This window comes from Oryctolagus cuniculus, chromosome 15 (genome assembly GCF_051225735.1).
Source record: "Oryctolagus cuniculus isolate XC-2025 breed Fujian yellow rabbit chromosome 15, ASM5122573v1, whole genome shotgun sequence".
Classification (NCBI taxonomy): domain Eukaryota; kingdom Metazoa; phylum Chordata; class Mammalia; order Lagomorpha; family Leporidae; genus Oryctolagus; species Oryctolagus cuniculus.
In genome coordinates, this window is record NC_142881.1 from 53,985,446 (window position 1) to 54,000,107 (window position 14,662).

Consider the following 14,662-nt stretch of genomic DNA (forward strand, 5'->3'; position numbering starts at 1 on the left):
ACTCAAATGAAACCAAAGAATATGATATGAAGGAGTCATCCGACTCAAGGTTCTCATTCAATATCCTTGGCTCCGTTACTTTGCACTGATACAACCATGGGCAAGCTCCTTAGTCTACTACACAAATTCCTCATCTACAAAATAGAGGCAATCGTAGAATCTTCCTCAAAGAGTTGTGTTGATGATTTGGAAAGAACAATGTGTGTATGCACAATATCTATCATTAGGGATAGGGCTTAAGACCAAAAAAGGTAAGTGAATTATTCAAGATTGTCCAGCAAGTTGGAGCCAGAGAAGGGCTAGATCCCATATCCTCTAGATTTCCCATGTTCCGCACAGTTGTTTGACAGTTGCTCAGAACCCGATGGGGAGCAGAGCTTCCCTCGACCATGAAACTATCACTGCTTCCAAAGTCACATTCTCTGGGACAAATTTTTCTGCTTCCTTTCACAGGGAGTTCCAGACCCAGGCTTTGGGCCTCCTTCAGCCTTTTGAACCTGACCTCAAGTCTACCTCAGGAAGGATTTGTAGTGCCCACCACTCAAAGCAATTTTTCCAAAATATTTCCTCAAAATGTTCACTTATGTCTAGGGTAGTGTTTAGCTTTCTTTTTCCTTAAATAAGGATGGTCAACCAACATGATAAGAACTAGAAAGATGGTGTTTGACTCTGGCCTCAGAATCAGCCCTTAAGGCATTCAGATCTGGCTAAAAAGCCCATGAGAGTTTCTCAGGCATGGAAAGCCAAGACATTGTGGCAAAAAAAAAAAAAAAAAAAAAAAAAAAGACCTAAATGAAAGATCTCTGTGAGTGAGATCCCAGCGGAAAGAATGGGCCATCGAAGGAGGTACCTTTCTCTGAAGGGAGGAGAGAACTTCCACTTTGACTATGACCTTGTCTAAATATGATCAGAGTTGGCGAACTCAAAAGGCTTCCATAGCCTTGGCAGCTCATGACAAGAGCCTCGGGTGATTACTGACACCATAAATAAGATTGTCAATTGTTAAATCAACAATAGGAGTCACTGTGCACTTACTACCCATATAGGATCTATGACCTTAATGTGTTGTACTATGAGAATTAATGGTAAAAATAGTCTTCAAACAGTTCTTTATACTTTGTGTGTCTCTGTGGGTACAAACTATTAAAATCTTTACTTAGTATGTACTAAGTTGATCTGTATATAAAGATAATTAAAAATGAATCTTAATGAAGAATGGAATGGGAGAGGGAGTAGGAGATGGGATGGTTTGCAGGTGGGAGGGTGGTTATGGGGGGAAAAACAACAATAATCCAAAAGTTATACTTTTGAAATTTATATTTATTACATAAAAGTTTTCTAAAAAAGAAAGAAAGATGGTGTTTGAATATCTGATTGAAATTTTTGAAATACTTCCTTAGGGTAATGGTGACAGGTTTAATTTTTTTCAATGACTTGGAGTTGCTTTTTTAAAAATTATTTCTTGGCTAAAGATACTTGAAAAAAAAGGAGACATCTCTTTGGAAAGGACAATGCAAATTAGCACACAGAATTCCTAGGAAGTTTTGCATCTAGAAACTTTTTAATCCTGCTCTTCCAGAGCATAATGAAACATGAGTCTCAGCACAATACCCATCATCATCCCTGGAATGCCATGAAACTCCTTTTGGGAACCACTGGCATCCATGGTTACCCCTGCCATTAAATCAAAGAGGCAAATTTTAATGTGAGTCTATGGGGGAGGAGGGTGATTCAGGTTTTTTTCATTGCTCTTACAGTGTCAGGCACACAGTAGAGAATAAGTGAATATTTATTGAAGAAAGGAAGGCACATTCATGGGAATCACAACCTGGAAACTGGGGCATCTGCCACTGGTGAAGAAGCCAGCATATCAACTTCTGGGTCTTCAATCTGTTTCCAAGAAGGCCCCTGTGGTGTTTGTTGGTGCTTCCAAAAGAAAGAAGCTCCCACCCACCCAGGAATGGCCGTGTGCCAGCCAAGATGGTGAGTTCCTGGAGAGCAGAACAGAAATAGAAGCTGGGCCCTAACTGCGTCGTTCACAAGGCTGCTTCCCCAGCATATGGATATTTCCAGGGGCACCCATCTCCATGACGGCCGCACAAAAATAAGAGTCCCTTACTAATCTTAGGTCAGTTAACACATCTAACCAGAAAATTCGAGAAAGCATGAACCCCCCCTCCCCCGCACCAAGTCAGCCTCCGACCTTATCCAGGCAGCGGCCAGGAGCACTGGAGAAAGGGAAGGCAGCTTCCACTGTGCCTGGCGAAGTGGTCTTCCTTTTCAGAACCTTTAGCTCAGCTAAGTGGAGACACCTGGTGTTTGTTGTTGCAACTTCAAGAACAATACATCAAAGACTCCGGACAGAAAATCAGGCTTCTCATAAAAATTGCATCATCACAGGAACAATTCAAGAAGAGGAAATGCAAATGGCAGCCCTCTCACCCAGGAGATTTTCCCTCCCTCTTAATATTTCCACCAGCTGAATCATTTTTCTCCATACCCTTGCCTTTAAAACAGAGAGAAAAATATAATCACATTTCTTTCAAAATTTGTGAGAAGCCAGGAAAGAGAAGAAATCCTCTTTTTTTTCAGTGGCTTCATTTTTGTCAGGTGTTAAATCAGAGTGCTAGCTTTTGTGCAATAACCATTTGGTAACACTTAATAAGTAGCTGGTGTAGCACAGTCCAAAAAAAAAAAATTTTAAGCCTATACAAGGCCAAAGGAATATTAAAGTTTCACTACGGAAGAAATATGGCCACTGCCAAGAACTGATTAGTCATAAAATCCGAGGCATTATCATCATCCATCATTGCTTTTCTTTTAATGACTGAACTAAAAAGAGAGACATCAAAGTTTTCAAAATAAGGTTATAAAAACGCTGTACGCAGATGAAGCCTCCAAATATTTTGATAGAACCTGAACAAAAAGAAAAAGTAAAGAAATCATTGAAACAAATCACAAAACATATGTTGTTATGTTTTGCTCTAAAAACCATGAAGTTTATCCAGAACCCTATTATGGTAACTGCTTAGCTTTTCATGCATTCCTAAATTACCATGTAATCTAAAACCTTGTTTTCAGCTGCCCTATATTGGAAAGTCCCTTAAAATCATCAGGATGATTACAGGCTAGTATTCGGAAAGAAACTTGCTTGTATTATTACAAATGAAAGTGTTATTTATCAAGCAGACCCCTTTAACGCGCGCGCACGCACACACACACACACACACACACACACACAACTGCCTCGAAAACACAGAAACACAATGTATTCAGGAAATACCTAAACTGAGTATTACATTTTGGGCTCCCTACATTTTCAAACACATGGATAGTTGGTGTAAAAATATGTTCTCTTCCTGCAGGGACTTGACTGTAATTAGTGTGTGCCAAAACTCTCACAGAGATTTCATTGTCTTATCTACTTACATCATCTTAATGCGATTTTATTTTACTTTGTCAAAGTCATATTAATGTAAATGTGTTCTTGATAGCAAACAGAGTTCTTTTTTATGCAAAACAGGATTCAGCTGACTCTAATAAAACAGCTTGCCATCTATTAGACTATAACAGTAATGTGCTTATTTTGTTTCTCAAATCAAGACTGTGTCAGAAAGCTATAGACGGAGATTTGTCTTGTTTTTCACAATAATTGCTAGGGTGGGGTTACATTATGATCTTTAAATGAATAGTATCGCTTAGAACAAACACTTCATATATCTTTTATCTTCCCCTGCATACAGTGCTGAGTTTTCTTTGAAAATGCTGCTCTACTTTTCCACATAAGTCATCAGAATGTTTCCAAAGAATTTTAACTGCCAGATTAATTATATCTTGCAAACAAAGATAGATTGCTTACATTCTTTATTCAGAATTCCTGCCAGTATGGAGCAACTGGCAACAAATTAATTTCTTTTGCAACCATGCAAAATGTTTTGCTATGAAAAGCTCTGGAAGGTAAATGGATCCTTAAAAAAAAAAATCAGGTTGCTCATTCTGAAAGGCTAATCTGTAAGCAAAGAACAGAGGATTAAATGAATTTGACTTCTCCCCCAACCCTTTTTTTAGCATCTAGGTTATAGCCCTCTGTTAATATATTCAGTTAATTAAGTATCGCCGTGACCTGGTGGCAATTTTTGAAATCCAGAGAATTTTTCCTCCTTTAAATTCTGCGTCCCCCACAGAGCAGAATATAATCTGCTTCCAGTCTGTTTATGTCAGCTGTGCCTCTACTACAAACCTCTAAAATGTTTTAATAAATTTATCAACCAAAAAATATTACAAACATTTCATTTCCTTTGATTCAGACACACAGAAAAAAAAGTCTCTGCCTTCATTGCAAATTCTTGCTGGTATGAATCACTCTAAGTAATATTTGCTTTAACTTTCGTGTGGTTCTACAAACAACCTTTATATGGCTGGACTTCAAAGCGAGGAGAAATAAAGGTTAGAAATGTGATAGGAGTAATCTATTATTAGGCATGAAACATTAAACCACTTTTAGCTATAAGTCTTAAAACCTGAATAATCTAGGTTTTTAACATACTGCCTATTTATTGTGCTTTTACTTACACAAGCATTTATCACAGAGGAGTGTTTGGAAGGGAAATATTTTCCATTGCACTATGTTCCACAATTTGGTTTAATTTTTCCTAATATTTAATTTAGAAAAAACAGTAATATTATAACAGGATTCTCATGTGTCCTGGCCAAAATGCTTGGTGTTCCTCACAGAGCAAAATTAATCTGTTACCAGCTAGCTGACCTGCAAGTCAGGTTTCAGTGAAGTAGGCACCAGAGGGGGAGGGCTCAGGAAGGGGGTAAGGTCGGGTGGGGAGGGAGATAAGATCTCTTTCTTAGACTGGGGGTGTGGGGGAAGGGGGGAGGGACTCTTACAGGAATGTCTCAACCCACCCATGCCATCAAATGACAGAAAATAAGCTGAATGTGTATCTGAGCCAGGGAGTGTTTGAAAACATTTATTAGCTCCATCCATAACGACATTCACTGCAGGAATGTTAATTGTTAAAATCTGTACTGAGAGTTATTTCTTTAAGGGGGGGGGGGACTGTGTTGAGTGGAAATTCAGCTCCTTGTTTCTCTTTTTTCTCCACATATATTTGCACTTAAAAAAAAACTAATGTTATGAAATAAGTCAGATGTCAGATGGAGAGCTTTCTAGCACAAGGGAATGCAAAACAGTGTTAAGGATATATGCATATGCAGGAACAAAAAAACAACATTGGTAACATTTTGTTCTTGATTAAATTTGTGCTCCTAATACAGTAGATTAGAAATAAGTCCAACTGTTAAACACATTAGTGTTCCGCCGCCTCTGCTGTGCCAGAAAAGCAGCTATCACTCCAGACCTGGCCTGACTCTGGGAGCTTGGAGGAGACAGAGGAAATGGGACCTCCAGGAAGCCTGAGCCCCAAAGTCCATCAGTGACGCTGCAGTTTGGGGAGTCCTTATTTTTCTCTGTTGATTAAACTCCAGAAACGTCTTCATATTTTCTCAGACCATGTCAAAGCCGGGGGTCTCTCAGCAAGGCTGAAAGAGAATACTGGTTTGTAAAGATGGAGAAAAGATTGCTAATAGTCACAATCAAGGCACTCTGAGGGAGATTAAGTTGTCGTCTATTGGATAATTATTTGCGAAACTTATCTCCTGCAAGAATATTGCTGTTAGCCATATCTTCTGCTTTCCTGGAATTTTATAATTGGGCCTAAAGATAGGATTGAATCCCAAAGTGTCTGAACTGGAAGACCCTCAGTAGGTCAAGGCTAACTTTTTTCTTTCCTGGGTGATGTTCAATGAGGTTGAGAGGCATTGGCCCAGGTCATACCAAGAGGTGGATCTGGCTGGACTTGGAATTCAGGTTTTTGGTTTTCTGCTGCTATATTATGGAACCTTTCAGTTTATTAAAAAAAAAAAAGGATAAATTAAATTCATGGGTAAGAACATATATTTCTCTGGGCTATTATTGTAATGACCCTATACTTAAATTTCTATTACGCCACCTGTATGTTTTCTTAGAGTATGTGTGTGTTTGTTTTGAAATAAAAAATACCTACTCTTCAATTCTTATTCCCACCTTTCTCCACACAAATTCTCTCTCCCAAGCCTCCTCTGCTGCAACCCCGGTATATTTTCCTGGTCTTTGGTCAATCTGGTTTAATAGGTTACTGTTGCTGACGCTCTCATTTCACATAGGAGTGGAGCTGTCTGCTGTGACGTGCTTTCTGGGAGCAGATGGGTATGAGACTGTAACATTTGTAAATCTAGGAAGGAATAGTTCCCCAAAAGCAATGCAGATAGCTGTAGATATTGCCAGGGAAGAAGAACAGTTAATTGAAACTACTTGGGGCATGCAGTATTGAACAGGGAGAAGGTTTCTGGGCAACACGTATCTAAACGTGGCTCGCCAAAGACCTGCACACATTTAATTTGCTCTACAAATTTGGTTAGCCCAATAAAGTGTAAACATCAAACACTGGTTGTGGAGAGCATTAAACATTAACCAACTGAGACCTTAAAGACTTGGGCAAAACACTAAAATTAGAGGAGAAAGATAGGCTGGGCAACTCTGGGAAATTAGGTTAAGACTCCAAAACAGAATGTTTGTTGGCTGAGTAAAAATACAGTAAAACCTATTTTGAGATTGGTAACCATTTGTCTCCACAGACAGGCCATTTCCCCCCGGGGTTATATTTTTAAACAGACCAAAGTCAATTTGATTTTCTGATTGTCCTCCAGGATGAAATGTATTACCACCCAAATGAACCCTGAAAAGGGGTATTTCAATTGTTGTTCTCAGCCCCATGGACCCCTAGATGGAGTTGTGCCTTATATCCATTTGTTGTGTTTATGTGTGTTCCCTGTTGCTTAGCCCGGAGCTCAAACCCAGATAAGGTTCAATAAACTTTTGTTGAACAGCAGAATGAAAATGCCCTCCAAGGAGCTAAAGATGACCCCCCCACACCCCGCTCACCCATTCAGGCTTGCTCTTTACCTGACCAGAACCGGAGAGTACGTTCCGAATCCACAAGAGCAGGAAGTGCTTCCTTCGAAACACTCGGATTCAGGGAATGGAAAATAATATTATATTCAAGTTCTCATTTTCTAGGTATCCTTCACCCCAACAAGGCCTCACTAAATAAATCTCTGTCAAGGAAGAACAGCTTTCTCTCAGGAGAACATTTGGTGCATGACTTCTTTGAGGATATAGTAGGTGACAGCTCCCAACAACTAGTATCACTCATGGAAAAGCTGAAGTAAACATGACCTAAACCACTAATAGACTGAAGAATTCACTTCCAGGACAATTTAAATATGGCTGCCTGCCTTCTTAAGATTCATGATATCCACTGGTCACAGAATGGAGGAACCTGTTGGAACTCTGACTTGGGTTCCCCTGGAACTACACTATGAGGCAGGAAGTAAAATAAGTTGATTTCAGACTCAAAGTAAATACCAGTAGAAGAGGAAGAGACTGAGATAGGTTAGGGAAAGCAGTCAATATAAGGTGTATTGTCAAGCCAGCTACCCCTGGGGGAAGCTGGACTTTAATCTCAGTGGGGAGAGATCTAGGAGCCCTTGTAGAACACATACCTCAGAATCATCCCACCAGAGAGATGGAACAATTATACGCCAGCTGCCAACTATCTTTGGTTGAGGTTGTTCTTGAGGGGCATTAATTCAGCAGCACTTGGAGCTGGTCCCATAGGCACCAACGCAGGTTTGGGTGGTGAGAGAAGGCTCCCAAGCAGCTGCAGGAGCTAGTCATTGAAAAGCAGACTGGCCTGCTCTCAAGTCAGCAGGGGCTATCGGCAGGGTCCCTGCAGCCCCCTCTGGTCAAGTGCCTTGACAATGCAAGAACTTTGAAGAAGTTTACATGTCATTCTTTTTATGTCTAGCATAATGGCTAACACATTGTAGAAGCTTGACCAATATTTGTTGAATGAAGGAAGGAAAGATAGACTAGGATATCAGTTAATGGCCGGCACCGTGGCTCACTTGGTTAATCCTCCGCCTGTGGTGCCAGCATCCCATACGGATGCCAGGTTCTAGTCCTGGTTGCTCCTCTTCCAGTCCAGCTCTCTGCTGTGCCCTGGGAAGGCAGTGGAGGATGGCCCAAGTGCTTGGACGCCTGCACCCACGTGGGAGACCAGGAAGAAGCACCTGGCTCCTGGCTTCGGATGGGCACAGCACCAGCCGTAGCGGCCATTTGGGGGATGAAACAACGGAAGGAAGACCTTTCTCTCTGTCTCTCTCTCTCTCTCTCACTGTCTATCTCTATCTGTCAAAAAATAAATAAATAAATAAATAAATAAAAATAAGATATCAGTTACTGAACTTTATAAAATGCTTCATAGAAAGGGTTTATATTCTGTTCAGTGTCAAAAAAAGTTCAAAATTTTCTCTGGTATCCACATAATATGAGCTTGGATTTGGTGTGAGAGCAAAGTTCAAAGCATAATTTCATCACTTTGTAGCTGTGAGACCTCAAGTAAGTTATATTACTTCTCTAAGTTTTAGTTACTCCTTCTTCATCTCTTAATAGGAGACAAAATTGTCTGCGATTCCCTGCCCAGGGAGGAAAGCCCTAAGCAGATATCATAAGAAAGTAACACACACTTATAAAGCACTTTACAGTTTACACTGCTTTACATATGTCATCTAGTTTCTGAACAGGATAGGGATTGAACCTACAAATCATTGTGCCAATACAAAGGAATGCTTTTCCAGTTCTGTCTCTCTCTCACTGTCCACTCTGCCTGTCAAAAAAAAAAAAAAATGAATGCGAAGTCTGATTTGTTTGGATTAGGTTAAAGATTGTGAGGTGACTCAGACCTATAAGGAATGCACACAGGGGCCAAAGGGAATTGAATTTGAATCACTGATGGCTGACCAGGCAGTGGGCATGAGAGTCTGTTTCTGGTAGGGACATGCCCAACCGGATCCGGAGGCTTATGTTCAGCACACAACGTTTATAAAGATTCACAGCAAACCAAGAGTAGAATTTATACCAACAGGCATTGAACCAATGAAGTCATCTTTGTGGGGCTGACCAGAATGAGCAGGCAAGCAAGGCCTCTTGTCATCCAACTGGGAGACGGAAGCTGAAAACTTAGCCAGAGGGTGATTCCAGGAGAAAGTCTGAGCACTAATTATGTGCCAGGCAGAGTGGAGGAGACAAAGATGAATGCCTTTTTATCATCTCTATTTCACAGTTGATAAAACTGAGGCTTAGAAAAGATAACTTATTTGTGCAGGCTACCCAAAACCAAAGCCTGAGCCAAGAGGGGTTTTAAAACACTGAGTAACACTGACTTTCTACAATATCGTAACACTTTCATATCACGCAAATTACAGCAGTAGTAGATAAAAGCAAAAAAAAATCTAATTGGTATTATATATTTTTCTACTTTAAGCATTTTGAGAAGAAAATATTTTACAACAAAAAATTGGAAGTTCCTAGCCTGATCATTTGAGTCATGAATATACTTTCCAAGAGAAGACAAAGTCGTGGTCATGGTTTTTTCAAATGCTGTCATTCTAAAGCATGCCACAAGAATTCAGCCAAATCAACAAGAATAAAGTTAAGAGTAGCTCTACCTGTGACCACCCTTAATTGCATCTCAGTGAGTCACTCTCACTTAGAGGAATCTAAGAATAAAATAATAATTATGAACTTGCTATTCATTTACTGAGTACCTATCCCATGTCAGATGCTGAGCTCAAGGCCTTCCCTAAATCTTCACATTTATTCCTCACAACAGCATTCTGGGTTAGGTGCCATTGATTTCCCCTTTTATAGATGCAAATCTGAAGCTTAGAGAGGTTGAAGAACTTTTCCAAGGTCAAATACAAGCTAACATGTTGGAGCACTGAAAATCAAATCCCACCTACCTTATTCCAGGAGCAATGCACTCATCCATAGAGCTGTGCATCTCCCAAGCCTTGAATCTCAGTGGCTTCCCATTTTTAGTTGGCCATTGCCTCTTAGAAGGATAAATATGGGCTTTTAAGTATTGTAAACAACTTTTTAAAAAATTCACTTGAGCAAACTTAGTTCCTAGGAATTCTTGAGAACAGAGTTTATGTTCCAAAACAAAACAAATCTCCCCAAATTGAGTCTGTTCTTGGTAGGCTAGTATTAACAATCAGGATATATAATTGCATATACCATATTATTCAAATTTCGGAAAAATATTTTAAGGCCCCTAGTAAGTATATGTTATTAAAACTTCACTTTCAAAAAACTGTATTTTATATACAAATTTATAATCCTGACACTTTTTACATACCATTACGATATGTTTATACAATCTCTATAATGTGGAGCATGGAAAGAATCCCAGGAAAGGATTCATTAGAAATCAAAATGTGATGTCTATTTTTTCTTACCCAACATAATTGAACATTGGTCATATGAAAGGAACAGGGCTGAGCTTTCTGCAAAATCTATTATCTCAGCTAACACCCACAAGCCTTTGATGTAGCTATCATTTCATCCTGTTCATAAATAAGAAAGCAAATTTCAGAGAAATGAAGCAACTCTTCCTGGGTCATTCAACTGAATTATAACAAAGCAGGATTTCAACTCCTTCTTATTCCAGGTTGAGAGTTCTTTGTACTACAACACAGCCTATCATACAAATTATTTATATTGGCATCTATGTATGTATCAGTGACATTATTAACTGAGATATTAATTTTTAGTTTGTTCCTAATTGTATAGGAGACAAAAAAGGAAAAAGTATTTTCCCCTCCCTAAATGAAGAAGTCAGAGGAGTCTGCCTGAGGCAGGACAGATTCCCAGGATGGAGATGATCTGCTGGTGGGGGAATGCCCTGGGCTTGCTAGTGTTGGGGAAGGGATTCTAGATTCCCAGGGTATCTTCTCACCAGCCCCCAGGCTACTTATTTTTCCCAGGATCCTGCTGCTTCAGCTTAGTATGTGGTGAGTAAGGCTGTCCATCTTTGAAATAAGGAACCTAGGATTTCTCAGAGCCCAAGTTGAAAACCACTATCTTAAAAACTAAAATAATGGAATTTTTCCTCTTTGTGTCAGATCAGGGCTCAAACTTAGCAGTAGGGAGACTGCTCAAACACGGACCCACTCCCTCTTCACCAAGGCCTCTGAACCATTGAACCTGTTGGTACCATGCCAAGTCATTTATTCCTGTTGGCAAGGACAAAATGGTTTGCAAGTTAGAAAGAGTACTCACATAATTCTCCAGGAGTGTTTCCTTCTCAGGCTTCTCCAGGGGCAATATGGCAGCTGTTTGGGATGGCAAGAGTCAATGCCACACCAAAAAGAAATTTGAATTCCATGGAGCCATTGAGCCAGGTCTGCTGCCCCCATTGCAATAGGAGCCATTTTTTGTTCCCATCAGCTCCTACTCCTCTAGCTGTGGCTTTTGTCATGGGCTCCACTTCAATCATTAGCAATAAATAAAAATGCATGAAACCTCAAAGAGAGTCTCCTTTTCATTTAGAGCATTCAGATTTCATTGCTTGTGCTGTGGCTAATATCAAGCCGCAAAGTGGCAAGGCAGTTCCCCAAGCCCATTCTGCTTCCAAGCTCATTAAACTTCGGAATGGAGTTTGTCCTTTGTGTGTGCATGTGTTTTAAAGCTGTTTTATGACACATTGTCAGAAACTCAGGTACTAGGCCTCTTTAACTCCAGCTTTCAGCAGCTGCCTTTGCACTTCCCTTTCACATAATTAAACACCCTATGGTACTTAACAGAGTAATAAGTAGCACATCAATAAAGCAATAAATAATTGTATTCAGGCAAACTCCAGAGCTATCATCCATTAACCAGCAGCTGTGAGCAATAGTTTTGATTAATCAATAAGGTTATGTAATAGGAAAGCAAAATTCGGCCAAGGCCCTGAGAAGAGTCAGCCAGACCTGCCAGCCATGAAGGAGTCTTGTCTCTGTCTGAAATTAACGTGCACAAATACAGCTTGGAAGCGCTTCTCCAGAGAGCAACTGCAGCAGCAGGAAGCCCCACCTCCAGGATCTAGTTAAAAATGCTAGTTAAAAACAGAGAAATGGGGCGATTCGGCTCTGAGGCAGGAAGGCTACCTACTGGGGATATGAAGTAAGGGGCCCGTAAAAGCATAACGTTCCCACTTCAGGAAACAAGTACTTACTAGAGACTGAGCTAGGAAGCTGAGTTGGATCAGGATGGACCTGAGACTCCATCCATGTGTCTAGGGAAACTGCCACAGATGCGGCCTGGGAGGAGGAGAATTATTCAGCCACCTGACAAAGAAAGAGACCATATAGGAATGCTGTGATTAGACCACAGTTCTGCAGGCCAAGGCTGGCATAGGGCCAAGGAAATAATTTGGTTAACTGTACTTACAGTCCTCAAAATCACCTGAAGAGCTTTTATTTTTGTAAAAAACTGTAGCTGGCCTAGGTCTCACAAAACAAAATCTCTACAGGCAGAGCCCAGGAATCTGTATTGTTAACACACTCACAGGAGGTGCTGCTACACAGCCAATGTAGGGAACCCCTGGTTTGTATCTACGTGGATGCAGTGAGCTGGGACAATTGCCTTTTTTGGGCCACAAGTCTGCTCTCAGGACCCTCAGCTTGCAATGTGAAACAGATCTCAGACATTCTAGTTTTGTAAATAAGTCATGAATGTGTTTGTTTGTACCAAGAGTCACAAGACTGTGAGGAAGCCTCGGCGCAGGCTGGTGTCCTCTCCCAGGCTTGTGTCCAGGCCTCTGTGGTGTGACATGTTTCCCAAAGTGATTCTGATGGAACAAGTCATGTTGAGGCACACTGATGCGTTCATTCTTCAGAATACTGAGGGCCTACTGTGTGCCAGGAGCTCTTCTAAAACATTGCGAATCCATTTGAGGTGAAAACAAAACTGCCTGTTTTCACGGATTTTGTCCCAACTATAACAAGACAACCAACAATGCTTGCACCGTAGACATTTTGAAGTATATGTAAAAGTAGAGAGAGTAGTATAATGGAGCCTCATGAACCTCTCACCTAGTTTCCAGAGTTATCAAGTCTTAGCCAATCTGCTTTCAAATCCATATCACTCTCATTGCCCAGATTAAGTTGAAGCAAATCCCAGACATGTTATAATTTTATCTGTGAATATCATCAGCATGTACCTCTCAGACATAATCATTTAAAAAAAATCACATGCCGTTATTCCACTTTAAATGTTAGCATTAATTTATAATACCATTACATTTAGTCAGTGTCAACATTTTCTCACTGTCTGATTATTTTTTAAGCACATGTGCTCAAATCAGGATAGAAATACAGTCCATATATTGAAATTAGTTGATATATCTCTGAATTCTCCTTTAATTGAAAGAATTCTCCCCTCCTCTCTCTCTCTCTCCCTCCATCCCTCCCTCCCTGCCTCTCTCCCTCTTTCTCTCCCTCTCTCTCATCCCCTTCCCTCTCTTTCTTCATCTCTGTATCTCTCCCTGTCCTTTACTCTATAGGATCTGGGTTTTGTTGTTCATCTCCATGGTGCTTTTTTAGCATATCTCTCCTCTGACCTGTGTATTTCATGTAATACGGTACTTACAGCTACAGATTGGCTCAGTTTTTTTTTTTTATCAGTGTATTTCAGAGGTCTATCAGAAGGCTTTTAACGTCTAGTTGATTCTGATCTCTGAACAGTTAACAGCCATGTATGATCTTTGCCTAAATCCCTTATTTCACTAGGAGTTTATGAACTGATTTCTGAACCACTAGGAGGATTCATTAGGATCATTGCATTCAGTTCCCCACGTCAATTGGTGATATTTCAGCAAATTACCACCTGAAATAATTCTATAATGAAAACTTCTCATCAGCTCTCTGGTTACACTGAAGTATAGGAAAAGCAGGATAAATGTCTTATTTCTTTATTTACCAGTAGTCCAAATGAATCGGTTGCTTAGCATCATCCAAAGATGTTCTTGCATGATGAGTCCATGAATTTAAACAATTGATGTGTTTTAACTCCTTGCAGTTAATGTTCTTTTGGACATTGTCTAACATGTATCCCATCAGCTCCAATGGGAGCTGACTCAGATTCATAGCTCCTGGGTCCTTTTTACATGACCCTTGGAGTCTTTGATAACTTTCGAGTATGTCAAGATGTTCTCAGTGCCTCTTGCACATTTCCTGCCCCAGATCTGGAATTAGCCATTTTTCCCAAAGATCTCTGGCTTATTTTTAGTGAGCAATGATATTTAAAGATTACCTTCTGGGACCCTACTTTTATCTATTGTATTCATTGAGTTCTGGTATGAGAGTCCTGCTGAGTTTTAAAAGATCTTGCTACTTAAGTATTTCTTTGAAAGTCACTTGTCTTTGGAAAAACAGTTAATAAAATGCTAATATTTAATATTTAAGGGCTTCCTACAAGTTAACTTTAAAAATACAAATAACTCAATAGAAATATAGGCAAAATATTAGAATAGATGAGTGAGAGGAAAGAAAATGCAAATGTATAATAAACAGAAAAATGTACAGTCATCCAGCTGCCAAAGTATCACAAATTAAACCACTAAGAAGATACTAGTTTCAAACTTCTGTTTTGGAAAAATATAAATTTGTGAGTTCACTTTAAGTAGTTGTACTAGCCAGTTTTTTCATACTACTACAACTAAATCCTGAG

At 39.9% G+C, this 14,662-nt stretch overlaps 1 long non-coding RNA gene across 1 annotated transcript in view; it reads right to left on the bottom strand.

The window, feature by feature from the left end:
- Positions 1-11,585, bottom strand: part of LOC149122000 (uncharacterized) — a 150,526-nt gene extending 138,941 nt beyond the window's left edge. Inside the window, exon 1 of the long non-coding RNA XR_016221617.1 lies at positions 11,234-11,585. This is a non-coding gene — a long non-coding RNA (uncharacterized LOC149122000). The remainder of the gene's footprint in view (positions 1-11,233) is intronic.
- Positions 11,586-14,662: the final 3,077 nt, after the last annotated feature.